Raw genomic sequence first — 15493 nt, 5'->3', positions numbered from 1 at the left:
TTGTCATCATACTGGCTGCATTGGCATGAACGTGAACTTGTGTGGGTGAGAACTGTGCTCTTAGGAAGTGTGGATCTGTGCCCTCAACACCAAAGACCTTGGGAGTTTGAAGGAAGGATATTAAGAATCAAACTAGAAAGTTCAAGTGTCTGTACCTATGCTTGTGATAAATGGTGTCACGGCGATCTGGAAGGCAAGCGTTAAGATTATGGATAACAATACAGCACACACAAAAAAATCAGCTTTATCCCTAAAAGGAACTTTCAGGTTAGTTTATGTTCTCAAGACCTCAGCAAACAAACACATTTGCTCCTGACACTAACACTCCCAACAGAGGGCTTATCTGGTAGACATATTTGATTGCTGCTTTTAACTTCTCGTCCCTTACCTTGTTTGAGCCTTGCAACTCCATAAGACCATCAGGGCAATTGTGGCCCATTCCAAAGTGGGTCATAGAGACGCTGCTCACTTAGCAGCGCTGCGGGAGACCTGCTTGAAACCCGCACCCCAGTGCAGATCTATGGGTGGGTAAACACTGTCAGCTGGAGAAAGAAACAGCAGGGGTCGCAGAATGCCAGTGCCTGGGTTGGATGGATCCCGAGAGTTCTCCCACTTGCCCAAATTCTGTTTTTATCTTGCTTCCCTAAGTATTTCTCAGACTTAACACCTGCTATACAATGAAGGTGAGTCAGCATGAGTCAGCTTAAGAAAAAGACTTAGCTCTGAGTGGAGCTGACGCGCATGTCCTATGTGGTAAACATGGATGGAACCTTGGGCCAATCCTCCAGAGGTCTGTCTGCTGCCAGGACTGTGTGTCATCACAGCTTAGCAGGGGCTCATGCCAGCATCACCTTTGACATTGCCGTCTGTGTTGTTCCCTCTTGGGAACAGGATAAAGAGAACCATTTTATATCCCCTGGGCCATGGAAGAGAGGCCAGCAAAGCTCCAGGTGTGTTTCATGCTTCTTCCCATTCCGCTGAGTTAAAGCAAACCTCAGAGCCAAGGAAGCGAGGGTGGGGGGGGGGGTCACTTCAGCAGTTCTACAGCCTGTTGCCCACACACAGGGAAGAGCATCTTGTTCATAGGCAACTCAACGTCACTCTCCTTGGGGTTTCCCTCATAATTGTGCCTAGTGGATCTCAAGAACCGTATTTTCCCTTCTCTTTCTGCCATTTACTCAACACCCGCCATTGGTAATGATTGCCTCTTTCCTATCTTTACCCCCGGAGAAAAGTGGTTCCTCTTCTACACATCACACCCTCATTCCACCTATGTGAAAAAGAAATGTTGGGGAGAGTGAGTCTCCAGGCCTGCGAAACAAATGCCCTCTGCTGTTTTCTCTGGCAGGTGGAGATCTGAGACTCGGCAGTGTGGCAGTTGTCTTTCCGGGGTTCTCACCTTGACATTTTGTAGGAACCCCGGGAGAGAGAGAGTCTTTAAGGACCTACAACTTCTGGGAAATTTCTCCAAGACACAAGTCATAATGAAAACTCACCAGGAGAGAGACAATAGGATGGCGGGGGGGGGGGGGGGGGGAGAGAAGATAATGATTGGCAGCCTGAATCGCAGGGAGAAAAAGGCTTAGAACCCCTCCCAGGAAGGAAGGCCCAAGGTTTGACTTCAAAGAGAAGATCTCAGAGTCCTCATGGTGCAGCTCTCTGGCCCCTAGGGTGAAGTGAAGTCAGCGCCTTGCAGCTATGTGTGGGGCCAAGCACCCTCACCAGAGACCACGGAGCTGGGTGATTCATGCTGTACAACCTGGTACATTCCAGTGCATGTTCTCTCAAAGTAACGCCACAAAAACTGCAAAGCACTAAGCCTTGCAGAGCCACAGCCATAAGTACATAAATGAATCAGCCCTCAAGCACCCTGAAAGGCAGGCATATTTACTACAGGAACACGCTGGCTGGGGCCCAACTCTTGGCCTCCTAACTGTGCTAGTCAATATCACCCATCAATTAGAAACTGAAAGAGTTTTATCACTCGCCAACACCCTGGACTCCTGGCTCATGAAATGGATTTCAAGTCAGCGTGTGTAGCTTGCTTCGCCCAGCAGCTGCGTTGCTGAAAAGATTCTTATAAATCAAATCCTCTTAAAATGCACAGAACTTTCTATTCAATGGGAACACTCTGATTAATCCCTTTGTAGAGCGAAGAATCTTTTTATGCTATCTAAAATGCCACCACCACCTGTCCCCATCTGCGTCTCCCTCCTTGTCTTCTCATGCCTGTCACCTGCCCCCACCCTTCTGTAAGGTCAGCTCTAGACATCCAGAGCAGTTTTTAAAGTGCTCACATCTTTGTGGCTGGGAAAGAAGCCAAAGACCCATCTCTCTAAACATGTGTCTTTCAAACACCCTGGGAGAGAGGCCCACAGGGCACATCACTGGCTAACAGAGCCCACAATACACAATCACCATAAATGCTGATGGGCAGGGCTGTGAAAGGAACTCACTGATGTGCTTTGAGGGATTGGCTCATCATCCCCCCACTCACAACAAACCAAGGACAGCATCTTGGAAGACAAGTGGAAATCTACTTAGGGGCATTTTCATTTCTGTCCAACTCACCCCTTCTCTTCTGAAAATGAAGATGAAAGGGTTAAGAAATTGGAGAAAACAGCACCCTCTAAACATCCTTATGCTTTAAAAAGTATTTAATTTATGCATATGTGTGTGTTCCGGAGTGTATGTATGTATGTATGCCATGTGCATGCATGAGCCTATGGAGACCAGAGGAGCCGTCAGGTCCCCTGGACCCGGTGTTCCAGAGGGACTAAGCCAGCATCTGGGTTCTCTGCAAGAGGGGTAAGCACTCCTAACCACTGAACTGCCTCTCCAGCCCAAGGATTATACTTTTACTTAAGGATGAAGCCAAAAGCTAGCCCAGTGTTCCTCCATCTTTGGCCACTTAGGATTTTTGCCATCCTCATGTAGAGCCTGTAATACTATTTAATTCACTTCTATTAACTTGACCTCACTAGTTTTCATTTTGACTCATGAAGAGTAATGAGCCCAGGACACTGAGGGTTTGAAACATAGTTTTTTCTAGAGCATAGTAAAACAAGTTTATAACTATTTTTTTTTTTAGTGTATCTAACCAGATGCTCCCTAAGGTCACCCTGTGAGCCACCTATGGACAAGCACATCACAGGTTGGCCTCCCTAGATTGCTCCCTACAGTCACCCTGTGAGTCACCTAAGGGCAAACACATCACAGGTTGACCTCCCTGGATCTGGCTGAGGCCTAATGGTCTCTCTCAGTCCACACATCTGTCCTGCATTTGTACAGCAAACATTACTAGTATCTATTTATAGTGCTTTAAATAAGAATGTCCCCCATAAGTTCATATATTTAAATGCTTGGTCCCTAATTAGTGGAACTATTTGGGAAGGATTAGAGCTATGTTCCTGTTGGAGAAGGTGTGTCTTTGTTGGAGGAGATGTGTCACTGGGGATGGGCTTTCAAATGCCTATGCCAGGCCCAGTGTCTCACTCCATGTCTGTTGTCTGTGTGTTCACTACCGTTCCTGTGTCATGCCTATCTTTTTCCTGACTTGATGATTATGAACTAACGTTCTGAAACTGTAAGCAAGCCCCCATTTAAATGTTTTGTTTTATAAGAGTTACCTTAGTCATTGCAGCTCTTCACAGCACAAGAACAGTACTATGCTAGAAGTTGGTACCAGGAACCAGGTGTTGTTGTGCCAGGCCTGACCATGCTGTTCTTTGGAAAAATATAGAAGATCTGGGAACTTTGGAGAAAAAGTGGTTGAACACTTTAAATGGGGCTTAATGGGCCACCCTGGTAGGAAGGAGCATGCAACACTATAATGCTGTGGGCAGGGTGGACTATGGAGGCCTGGCTCAAGAGGTTTCAGAGGGGAAGAATATTAGCAAGTGGCCTAGAGGCTATTTTTGTGATAATCATGCCAAGAATGTGACTGTTTTTTACCCTTGTCCTAAGAATCTGCCTGAGGCTAAATTGAAGACCTTTGGATTAACAGCATTGGTGGAGAAGATTTTAAGACAGCCTTTTACTGACTGTGTCACATGGCCATTAGTGATCACTCTTATGCAGATCTACAATGACAGGGAGAAACTGGGACAAAAGGAAATACAAACTGTACAGTTTGGGGAGAAAATGAGTGTAAGGAAATGTAATATGGAAGTTAAGTCCTGTGCTCAAGAAAATTAATTTTAAAGAAAAAGGGAGCTGTTCCCTCAGGACAAGACCCCAACCAGCTAAGCTTCCAACTTGTGAAAAGGAGTTAAAGGAAAGCATAAACTGCAAAGAAAACTATCAACAACAGAAAGTTTCTGGGTGAAGCAGCAAAGGAAACCATCAACAACAGGAAGTTTCTGGGTGAAGCAGCAAAGGAAACCATCAACAACAGGAAGTTTCAGGGTGAAGCAGCAAAGGAAACCATCAACCACAGGAAGCTTCTGGGTGAAGCAGAAAAGGAAACCATCAACAACAGGAAGTTTCTGGGTGAAGCAGCAAAGGAAACCATCAACAACAGAAAGCTTCTGGGTGAAGCAGCAAAGGAAACCATCAACAACAGAAAGCTTCTGGGTGAAGCAGCAAAGGAAGCCATCAACAACAGGAAGTTTCTGGGTGAAGCAGCAAAGGAAGCCATCAACAACAGAAAGCTTCTGGGTGAAGCAGAAAAGGAAACCATCAACAACAGGAAGTTTCTGGGTGAAGCAGCAAAGGAAACCATCAACAACAGAAAGCTTCTGGGTGAAGCAGCAAAGGAAACCATCAACAACAGAAAGCTTCTGGGTGAAGCAGCAAAGGAAACCATCAACAACAGAAAGCTTCTGGGTGAAGCAGCAAAGGAAACCATCAACAACAGAAAGCTTCTGGGTAATAACAGGCTACACAGCCCTCCCTTTGAAGGAACAGATCTATGTATTTAACATTGCTGGTTTCCCTAATGCTTATCTGTGAGCACAAGAACTTTCATGCCTCCCACAGAGACAAAAGGAATGTATAGTGAAGTAGTGCTTGTCAAGCATGGCTCCAGTAATCGCCTCAGTTTCAGTATTGCAAGATGGCTAACAAATTATTAATCTGTTAACTACTGGTCTCTATAAAAGGATGCCTCTTGGTGTGGTCTCATCATCACAGATCACTGTCCTCATCCTGGGAATGGCCTGTCCTCCAGGACTTTCTGTTTCTGGAATCCAGGGTACCTGCAAGTTTGGGACAATGGTTCATCACTGAACCCTCAGCATTGGGGGGGATTGTTGTACCTTAAAGAGCAGATTCGTAGAAAGGAAGCTGGGATGGAATTACTCTCCAGATAGCTTTGCTTGAAGAGTTATGACTCATGATAATAAACAGACATTGTGAAACCCTGCAGTGAGAGAGCTAGTCTGTGAATAGCAGGACAGAGGTCCTGGGGGGGACCCCCATTTTTGTAATATTAAGAGTGATAGCATCACAACAGACAGCATATGGGGCCCTTAGGGGAGAGACAGAGTCTTCAGTCACCACCATATTTGGAGAGTCATAGTATCGTACCATAGGTAGCATGTAGGAACTTGAAGGGAGAGAGTGCCTTTAACTCTATAAGGGAGTTTCTTGCTCTTATATATGGGTTTGTTGTTGTTGTTGTTGTTGCTTTGTGTGTCTGTGTGTGTATTTCCATAGAATGTGACCTAGCCTATGTGCTACAAGTCACAAGGTCCTGATAAAGGTAGCTGTATATAATTCAAAGCTGCTTAGTAATGGGAAGGGAGATGGCCCTTGCATGCTCTGAAAGCTGCAAACCCAAGTGCACTTTGTTGTCGGCTTTCTCCTGGGAGACATACTGCAAGGTGGTGGTTTGCAGCCTGATTTCTGGAAGGGAGAGCAGCAGCTAGAGGAGAGGACCTGGGGTCAGGTAGGGGTGAGTAAGTCTGGTAGACTCCAGTGACTAACATGTCTATGCAGAACCTAGTGGGAGTCTGACTCAAAGGAAAGGAAACAGACACAAAATGAAGGTAGAAGTGCCTGACTTCCGTCCTGCATTTAGCTACCTTGTACACCAAATGAGAAGTTGATTTTTTTTAAAACCCAAATCAGCTTCTACGAGCTGGTCATAGTTCATAGTTTCACTGGGGAGTGAAAGTAAGGGTTTCTCAGAGCATGATCAATCATGTGCAGATACAGGGGCATGTGACAGAAAGCATGTGGGCTAGAGGGGAAAAAAAATCAAACTCTAATGGTAAAAGTAAAATGCTGCAGGTCCTCAAGTGGCGGCAGTGGGTAGCAGGTCCCGAGAGCAACCAGTCCCAGGCAGGGATGGCGCCGTTCCCAAGTGGCTGTAGTGGGCCATGAGGGGCAGCAAGCCCCACGAGGAGAGACAGACAGATGGACACATCACAAGACCATGCCACAGGTCTCCAAAGGCAGCTGGTTGCGGGCAGACAGACGGCAGGTGAGAGACAGACAGATAGGCACACCATGCAGAGTGAGGTTGGATTTTTATTTAGTGGATTATGGAAGGGAAGGGGAGAAGGGAGAAGAGCAGAGAGAGGGGCAGAGGGGGAGAGAGAGAGACACACACACAGAGAGAAGGGGGAAAGGGGAGGAGTGGGGAGAATGGAGTGAGGAAGAAGCTGTCTCTTCGAGGGAGAGATGGAAAAGAGAAGGGACTCAGGCTGGAAGCTAAAGATCAGCTTGCCTCAGCAGACAGGGGAGGGAGTGGACGTGGCTTGTCTCTTAAAGGGACAGAGCAGACCATTACACAAACCATAGAGGTTTTGATGCAGATTTGGTGGTGATGTCCTCCAAGCTCAAGCATGTCTTAGCATGACACAGGATTCTTTTATAGCTGAGTGGCGTCCATTATATGACGTTACAGGTTGAATTATGCATCCACCCTCAAAAGTTATTATGTAGAAGCCCTAACTTTTATGATTATATTTGGAGATAAGACCCTTGAACTGATAATTAAGGTGAAATGGGATGAGGAGATGGAATCCTAATCCAATAGAATGATGGTGTCCCTAGAAGAAGCAACAACAGAGAGGCACAGACACAAACTATCTGGTGACAACACAGCCATATGGCATCCCTCTGCAAGCTAGAGAGAGGTACCTCAGGAAAAACCAGCTCTGCTTGCTTGCCTTTTGAACTTGGATCTTCAGCCACAGGAACACAGGACAGTAAGTTTCTACTGTTCGAGCCACCCATCGTCTACAGCAGCACTAGAGATGTGGATCGTCCATCAGTGGGATTCAGCTCCTGCGTATAGTGGGTAATGCTGCCTTTGAACTCCAGTGGACAGGGAGCTCCTTGAAGCTCTGCTTTCAATTCTTGGGGATATATATCCAGAAGTGTATTGCTGAAGCATGGGCTAATTTTATGTTTGAAGGAAACAACTGTTGTTCTCTATAGTGGCTGCACTATCTTATAGAAAAAGACAAGGTCTCCTGAGTAAAATGTTAGTATGGGGGTCATTAGAGAGGGTGGGGGAAGAGGAGGGGAGAAAAATGTATAGCTCAATAAAAACAATAAAATACTATTTTACATAAAAATAGTTAATAAGAAAACCCCAATGTTTAAAAATAAATAAAAAATCCACACATAGCTCTCTGGAGTCCTTTTCTTCACATCTTCACCAGTATTGTCTTCCTCCTCCTCCTTATTCCTCCTCTTCCTCCCTTTTTTTTTGAGACATGGTTTCTCTGTGTAACAGACTGGCTGTCCTGTAACTGTGTCCTGTCTCTGTGAGCCTGGGACTCACAGAGATCCACCTGCCTCTGCCACACAAGTGCTAGGATTAAAGATGTGAACCAACACTGTCCAGCTTCAACAGTGTGTTTGATTTTCTGTTTGCTTATTTGTTTGTCTGTTTTTCAAGTAGCTATCCCAACATTTATTTAATGACCTGTGGTATTTAGTGTCTTTTTCATATGCTGCTGGCCACATGCAAGTCTTCTTTGGAAACTCAACGTCTATATAAGTCCTTTATTATGAAGTGCCATTTGCCTTTTCCTTGCTGAACTTCAGGAGTTCTCTGTATTCTGCATATTAATCCATTATCAGATGTAAATTTGGAAGTAGTTTTTCCCAGCCCACTGATTCCTTTTATTTTGTCCATACTGACTTTTGATCACCTTTGAATGTTTTATGAAGTTCAGTTTGACAATTGTTTTCTTTTGTTGCCTGGGCCTTTGTTATCATGAGTGAGGAATCATTCCCCAGCCCAACACTGTGACATTTGGGCACTGTGTTTTCTTGAAGGATTTATAGTTTTAGGCCTCTCAAGTCTTCTTTGCATTTAGAGTTAATTTTGTCATGGTATCGTGTAAGGGTACAAGGAATATATGCAGGTATCTAGCATTCCCAACACCCTTTGTTGTCAAAACTGTCCTTTCCCCACTGAATATTCTTAGCACCTTTGCCAAAAATCACTTGACCACATATGCAAGGATTTATTCTGGGTGTACTCATTTTTTGTTGTTGTTGTTGGATTTTTCTGTCCATACTACTACATTGTTTTGATTGCTGTAGCTAATAGTAAAGTTTGAATTCAAGAAGTGTGGCTCTTCCAACTTTGTGACAGATAGTGTCTATCATTGCGGGACAATACTCATGACAACTTAAAAGGAGGCGAGATTGAGTTCGCTTCCAGCTCACAGTCACTTCGTCATGCTGCTTCTGGGACTAAGGCCAAGCATCACTGTGGGAGCCATGCGGTGGAGCACAGTGGTGTCACATGGCAGACAGGGGGAGAGGGAGAATCTGGGGTTCAGATGTACCATGCAAAGACCTGCCCACTATACTATCTACCAACTCCGTAACAGTACTAACAGTTGAGTCCAAACATGGCAGGCTTTAGAGAATCTTCTAAGCCCAGACTATAAAAAAAATTATTAGCAAGATTAGTTTGGCTATTTGGTCTCTTAATAGTTCATGTGCATTTGGGAATGAGTTTTTGCATTTTTTATATAAAATATCTTGGGATTTTTAAATAGAGGCTGCACTGAATCTATATGTTGTTTGGGGATAATGTTGAAATCTTAATAATATTAAATATTCTAATCCACAAATATAGGATGTATTTCTGTGTAAATCTTTAGTTCTTTCAGTACACTTTATTAAATTTCTAGCATATTCTTAACATGCTACATACAGAATTTTCTTATAAGTTCCTTTCCCTATTATTTACTGAGAGTATATAGAGATGCAATTGGTTTTCATATTATTACTTTATCTCAGTACATTGCTGAGTTTGCTTATTAGCTTAACAGGATTTTCTATGTGTAAGATTATATCACCTGAAAGCAGAGTGAAATTGTCTCCTTTTTTTTCAAATTTAAATGCTCAGCATCTCTTTTTGTTGCCTATTGTTTGGGCTAGAAATCTCAAACATCTGCTTTTGAGTAGGTGTGGGGAGGGCAAGCATCCTTGCCTTTTCCTAATGGCAAAGGCGGAGCCTTCACCCCATCCCTGGTGTGAGTGTTTGTGCTGAAGTCTTTCCTATTGGCTTTATCAGATTGGGATACGTTTCTTTCTACTGCTAGTTTTCTGAATGTGAAGAGTTATGTTTACACATTGGTCTTTACATCCTAAACAAGCACGGAAGGCTGGCTTATGCAGAAATGATGCAGGTTTCTGTGTTTTCCCATCTATTTGCTTTTGCTAGAGGACTTCTGTCTAGATATGACCTCACTTTTTTCCTCTGGCATCTTTTGGTTTCAATTTGGAGGCTCCTGTGGTCTTGTAGGGCAAGCCTAGTGGGAATATACCCCATAGCTTTTGCTTATTGGCCAAGTCTTTGTCTCGAATGACAACTTTGGCATATTGATTGTCCTCACTGTCAATCTTCTATTCCAGCAGTTTGAATGTGTCATCCCGCTCTCTTTGGGCATGTAGAGTCTCCTGGGTAGTCCACGGATGATCCTACTGAGCTCCCTGGCATTTTATTGGCTGCTTTTCCTGTGGTGTTCTCAAGACTATTCTTTTTCTCTTTTATTTTTTTCATTTGTCTTAATTTGTGTGTGTGTGTGTGTGTGTGTGTGTGTGTGTGTATGTGGGTGTGTGTGCATGAGTCTTGGTACCAGTGGAGGTCAGAGGGCATTGGATCTCCAGAGCTGAAGTTACAGGCAGTGTGAACTATACAACGTAGATGCTGGGAAGAAGGGAACTTAGGTCCTCTGTAAAAGCAATGTGTACTCTTAACCATTAAGCCATCTCTCCAGTCCCTCTTTTTGCCTTTTATTCTGATGAGCTGATGGTACTGTGTCTGTGCGGGTCTCTTTAGGTTTATAATAGCTGGAGATTTTTAGTCTCCTAATCTAATATGTCCCTTAACTTTTTAAATGTGTGGGTCAGAGGTTACTTTTTCAAATAAGTCTCTTCTTTCTCTTTCCCCTTCTAGTCCTCCTCCTGGCTATCTTGGTCCATGAGTAAGTCCCATTGCATCCCTTACTGAAGTGGAATTCCCCCTCTGTGTGCTGTAAATATGTTTCATTACCATTGGTTAATAAAAAGCTGCTTCGGGCTATAGCAGGGCAGAATATAGTTAGGTAAGAGAACTAAGCTTAATGCAGGGAGAAAGAAGGCAGAGTTGGGCAGGCACCATGTAGTCACCCAAGAATCAAGAGAAAACAAACCATGAGCCTCATGGTAAAATATAAAATAATAAAAATAGCTTAACTTAAGATGTAAAAGTTAATTAATAAGACGCCTGAGCTAATAGGCCAAAGAGTATGTAATTAATATTACGTCTCAGAGGGGTTATTTTCTAAGTGGCTTCAGGAACAGGTGGGCAGAGAAAACTCAGTCCAGGGAAGCCAGTGGGATGGAGAAAATTTATAGCTATACCTGGAGCCCAACGTGGGGCTAATCCATATGACCTGCCACCCACTTTGGGTCTGGGTGCTTATACCCCCTCTCGGCGTTAAGAGGAAAGTAACCGAGAACATACCAGCAGTTCAGTACTTCCTGCCTTGTAAATCAGTCAGATTGGGTCAACTAGGTATGCACAGGAAGGAGAACATGGCAGATTCCTGCCACCACACACAGAGATATTTCCAGGCTGCTCAGTGCATTACATGGAAGATTTAGCTTTTACTCAGACAAAAAAAGGTATTTATGTTATGCGTGTTTCTTCCCAGAGTTGCGGTGGTGAGCACAGCTCCGACCTGGTGATCCCAGAGCTGTTGGTAAATATACCTCTGCCATATTAAAAGGCCAAAAGAGGCAGGGCCAGCATTCAGGGCCACTGTGACCAAGCTGCTTACCATTTTAAGTGTTCCTGGTCAAAAAAAAATGATTACAGATATACAATAAAGACAGATTCAGACAAAAATAAACCTCTAAATGGGTCACAGAGTATTTTAAAAATGTACATAGGTTAAGAAAAAATGGGTATAAGCAGTTATAGAAAGAAATAGTTTTAAAAACTAAAACAAAGAGACAGCAAAAATAGTATAAAATAGCCATGTAAAGACAAGAAATACACAGAGAGTCTGGATTATGTATATTATTATGGTTTTTTACTGTGAATGAGTTAACTGCAGAGAGACATTTCGTTATAGGAGTTGCTAAGCTAAATCAACATATATATTTAAAGGTATCTTGAGTTGAAAATTTGAGTCTAAGAAAATGTTACTTTGAAAAGAGATTCTGCTTTTGTTTCCACAAAACATGAGAACCTATGAATTCCTTCCAGGCTAAGGTAGTTTGATGAAACAAGAACCCCTGAAAGGTCTCCAGGAACCCTAAAAATACTTCACCCAACAAACAGCAGGAAACAGTTTGGAGAAGCCTAGGCCCAAATTCCCAAAATGATTGTTTGATAATTGTTTGTTTTCATTTTCAAAGGGTTGGTTATAAATGGCTAATGGTCATAGTCAATTTCAAAAGAAAGAAATAAAGAAAGAAAAAACAAAAGAACAAAAGAAATGTTGAAATAAGTCGCTTATTGATTCCAGGCTGCCCAGACTCCCAAAATAATCACACAGAAACTATATTATTTAAATCACTACCTGGCCCATTAGCTCTAACTTCTTATTTGCTTACTCTTAAAAATTAATTTAACCCATTTCTATTAATCTGTGTATTACCATGTGGCTGTGGCTTACCAGGCAATGTTCCTTCTGGCTACATGGCTTCTCTCTGACTCTCTCTCTTCTTCTTCCTAGCATTCAGTTTAGTTTTTCCTGCCTACCTCTGTTCTGCCCTGCTCTGCTATAGGCACAAAGCAGTTCTTTATTAACCAATGGTATTCACAGCACACAGAAGGGAAATCCACACCAAAAAAGAAATAAAGAAAAGAAATTATGGAGAGATGATATAGAGGTAAATGCATTAATATGGATTTTGATCTATTGATAAAATTTTGTTACTATTTATATTTCTACTCTTATTTAAGGTATTATGTTTATGCAGCCCATTTAAAATGTTATATATAATTAAAAATACAGAATAATAGATAATCATCTACAATAACCAAACTTTTAGTCATGTTAGTTAGGTTTTCTAAATATACAGAGATATATTTCAGTTAGATATGCAATCTTCAACACTTCAAAGACCTACAGAATATGGCATTTAAAAGGTTTTAAGAACTTAGACTTTTCTTAACAGTGAGACATGCATACTTCTGGCAGCACCAATTACTTCAGAGAGGTTGATGGACATTGAAGAAACCCATTATCGAATTTATCTTCAATGTAACAAGACTATCCAATTGGGCAAGAAACTGTTCTTGCCTGGACTGCTTGATGGTATGTTGTATGAACTAGACATGCAGGATCTACAGAAAAGTGACTGCTAAACTTTCCAAAAGATGGAATGGTCCTTCAGGGTTCCTGCTTCACAGAAAAAACTGCCAGACATTTTGCAGGACACAGAAGAAAGTGACTGACAAACTACCAATATAGGCAAAACAGTTTTTCAGATTTCCTGCTTTAAGGAACTGGATACTATGAACATGTAGGCTGAAGAGGGATGCCCCAATGTTACAGAAGAACTTTGGGTAACTGTCCATGCAGAGAGATGTCTCTGTTAATTCTAGAGTACTGTAAGTTGCTTACAATGCACTTCCTGTTTTCTTAAGTAATATCCTTCTGGGGTTGTTGATGGAGTTAAAGACAGATTGTTATAGTTATAGTTCTCCTTAGTTGTGATAAAAGATAAATTAGATATAAAAATTTAGGCTCACAAAGAAATATTAAAGCTGTATTTATTGTTTGATACCTGTTTGTTATATGTAATTTTACTATATTAAAATTAAAACCTTCCTTTTATTTAGACAGAAAAGGAGAGATGATATGGGATTCCCCTCTGTATGCTGTAAATATGTTTTATCACCATTGATCAATAAAAAGCTTCTTTGGCATATAGCAGGGCAGAATATAACTAGGTGAGAGAATGCAGGGATAAAGAAGATGAAGTTGTCTGGCGGTGGTAGTACACACCTTTAATCCCAGCACTTGGGAGGCAGAGGCAGGCAGATCTCTGTGAGTCTGAGGCAGCCTGATCTACAAGAGCTAGTCCAAGGACAGGCTCCAAAGCTACAAAGAAAAAAAAAAGATGAAGTCAGGCAAACACTATGTAGCCGCCCAAGAAACAAGTGGTAACAACCACAAACCTCAGAGGTATAATATAAAATAATAAAAATGGGTCAATTTAAGATATAAGAGTTAATTAACAAAAAGCATGACCTAATAGGTCAAGGAGTATGTAATTACTATTAAGCCTCAGAGTGATTACTTCATAAGCAGCTTTGGGAATAGGTCAGCAGAGAAAAGCCAGTCCAAGGGAACCAGTGGGTCGGAGACTATTTGTAGCTGTACCTTATCTTTTCCTCATTCTTTATCTCAGACTTGGATGTGATCACTTTAAATGACCTGTTCCCTAGCTCACTGATGCTTTTCCTTGCTCGAGTGTGATAGCGAACCCTTCCATCCAAGTTTTAAATTCAACCATTTTACTTCCAGTACCAACATTCCTGTTTTATCCCTTCAAAATTTAAGTTCCCCCTCTCTCTTTTGAAAGCATTTTCAGAATATTTTATGCCCATTTTCAGCTTTAGTTTATCTGGTTTTGCCTGATTGACAGTTGTGTTAAACTCTTCATTTAGAAATCTGTGTGTCTTCAGGGTCAGTTTCTTCTCCTGACCTTCATTTTCCGGTCTCTTCCATATGTTTTGTAAGCTTTCGCTCGTATATAGGCATTTTAATAAACAGTCACTATTTCCAGTTTTTATGGGTTGGTTTTATACTGGGGAAGATGTTGCAAATCTGCCTAGCTAGTTTTTCAGCCTCAAAACATTTCATTCAAGTGCATCATCTCTAGGATGGTATTTTTATTCCAATATGAAAGGCTACTTTAAACTACGTTATTTTCTAAAATTTCCCTGCTTCTGCCAGTGAACCTTCAGATTCCATCTCTATTGTGTTTCTCTTTTTCATCACCTTTTGGTTTTTGGGTGCTGCTGTAGAATTACAGACTCCCTGCTATCAGCACACTGAAGTTCTCGATTATTTTTCAGAGTGACCTCCATCCTATCTAAACTATCCCATATTTTCCTTGAATAGTCCAACCAAAGGTGAGAGATACCATTCCCTGATACAATCCCAGAGACATCGCAGTGTTGTTTCCAGGTCTCACTATAAAAGATAGGAAGGAAGGGAGGGGAGAATGGGGGGAGGGAGGAAAAAGGAAAGATGAAAGTCCAAGGGAGAACCGGGATGTGGAATGAAGGTTTTCTTCAGGCGATACCACCCTGCACTGGGGAGAAGGAAGGGCCAAGCCAAACAAAATGTCATGGACCTTAATGAATTTTCAGAGCTTGTCTGTGTGTTTGCCTAGACTTTGCATTTTCCCAGCCAGTCCCAGTGACCGTGGGACTCATAGTTCTGAGCAGCCATCTTTCTGACATTTTTGACCTTATTAAAAGACATTTCAGTGGCAAAATCATATTCTTTCCATTATGCAAATACTATTGGAAATTAATCTTTACCCAATACCACGGCTTGAATATGAAGCAGGCTACCAAAAGACTTGTGTGTTGAAGGTTTGGTCCTCAGCTAGTAAACACATTCACTGAGAGGTGATGGGATCACCAGGGCTCTGGCCAAATCAATGCTATCTTTCTCTCAGGGCTTTGTGTCACCACATGTAGTAAGAGGTTGCTTATTCATTTTCCTGGCTTTCCAGACCTGAAATAATCACACAGAAGCTGTATTGAATACAATACTGCTTGAACAATGACTTAGACATATTTATGGCTATCTCTTATACATTAAATTAACCCATTTTTATTAATCTATGTATCACCACAAGGCTGTAGCCCACTGGTAGGCATTTTTCTCCTTCAGCAGCTACCTGGCATCTCTTTGATGCCGCCTACTTTCTCTCTGTATCTTTGTTCAGATTTCTCACCTGGCTTTATTTTGCCCTGACATAGGTCCAAAGAAGTTTCCTTATTAACCAATGGTAATGAAACATATTTCAAGAATACAGAGGGGAATCCCACATATTC

Source organism: Myodes glareolus, chromosome 22 (genome assembly GCF_982192425.1).
Source record: "Myodes glareolus chromosome 22, mMyoGla1.1, whole genome shotgun sequence".
Taxonomy (NCBI): domain Eukaryota; kingdom Metazoa; phylum Chordata; class Mammalia; order Rodentia; family Cricetidae; genus Myodes; species Myodes glareolus.
Note: the sequence above shows the minus strand (reverse complement) of the source record.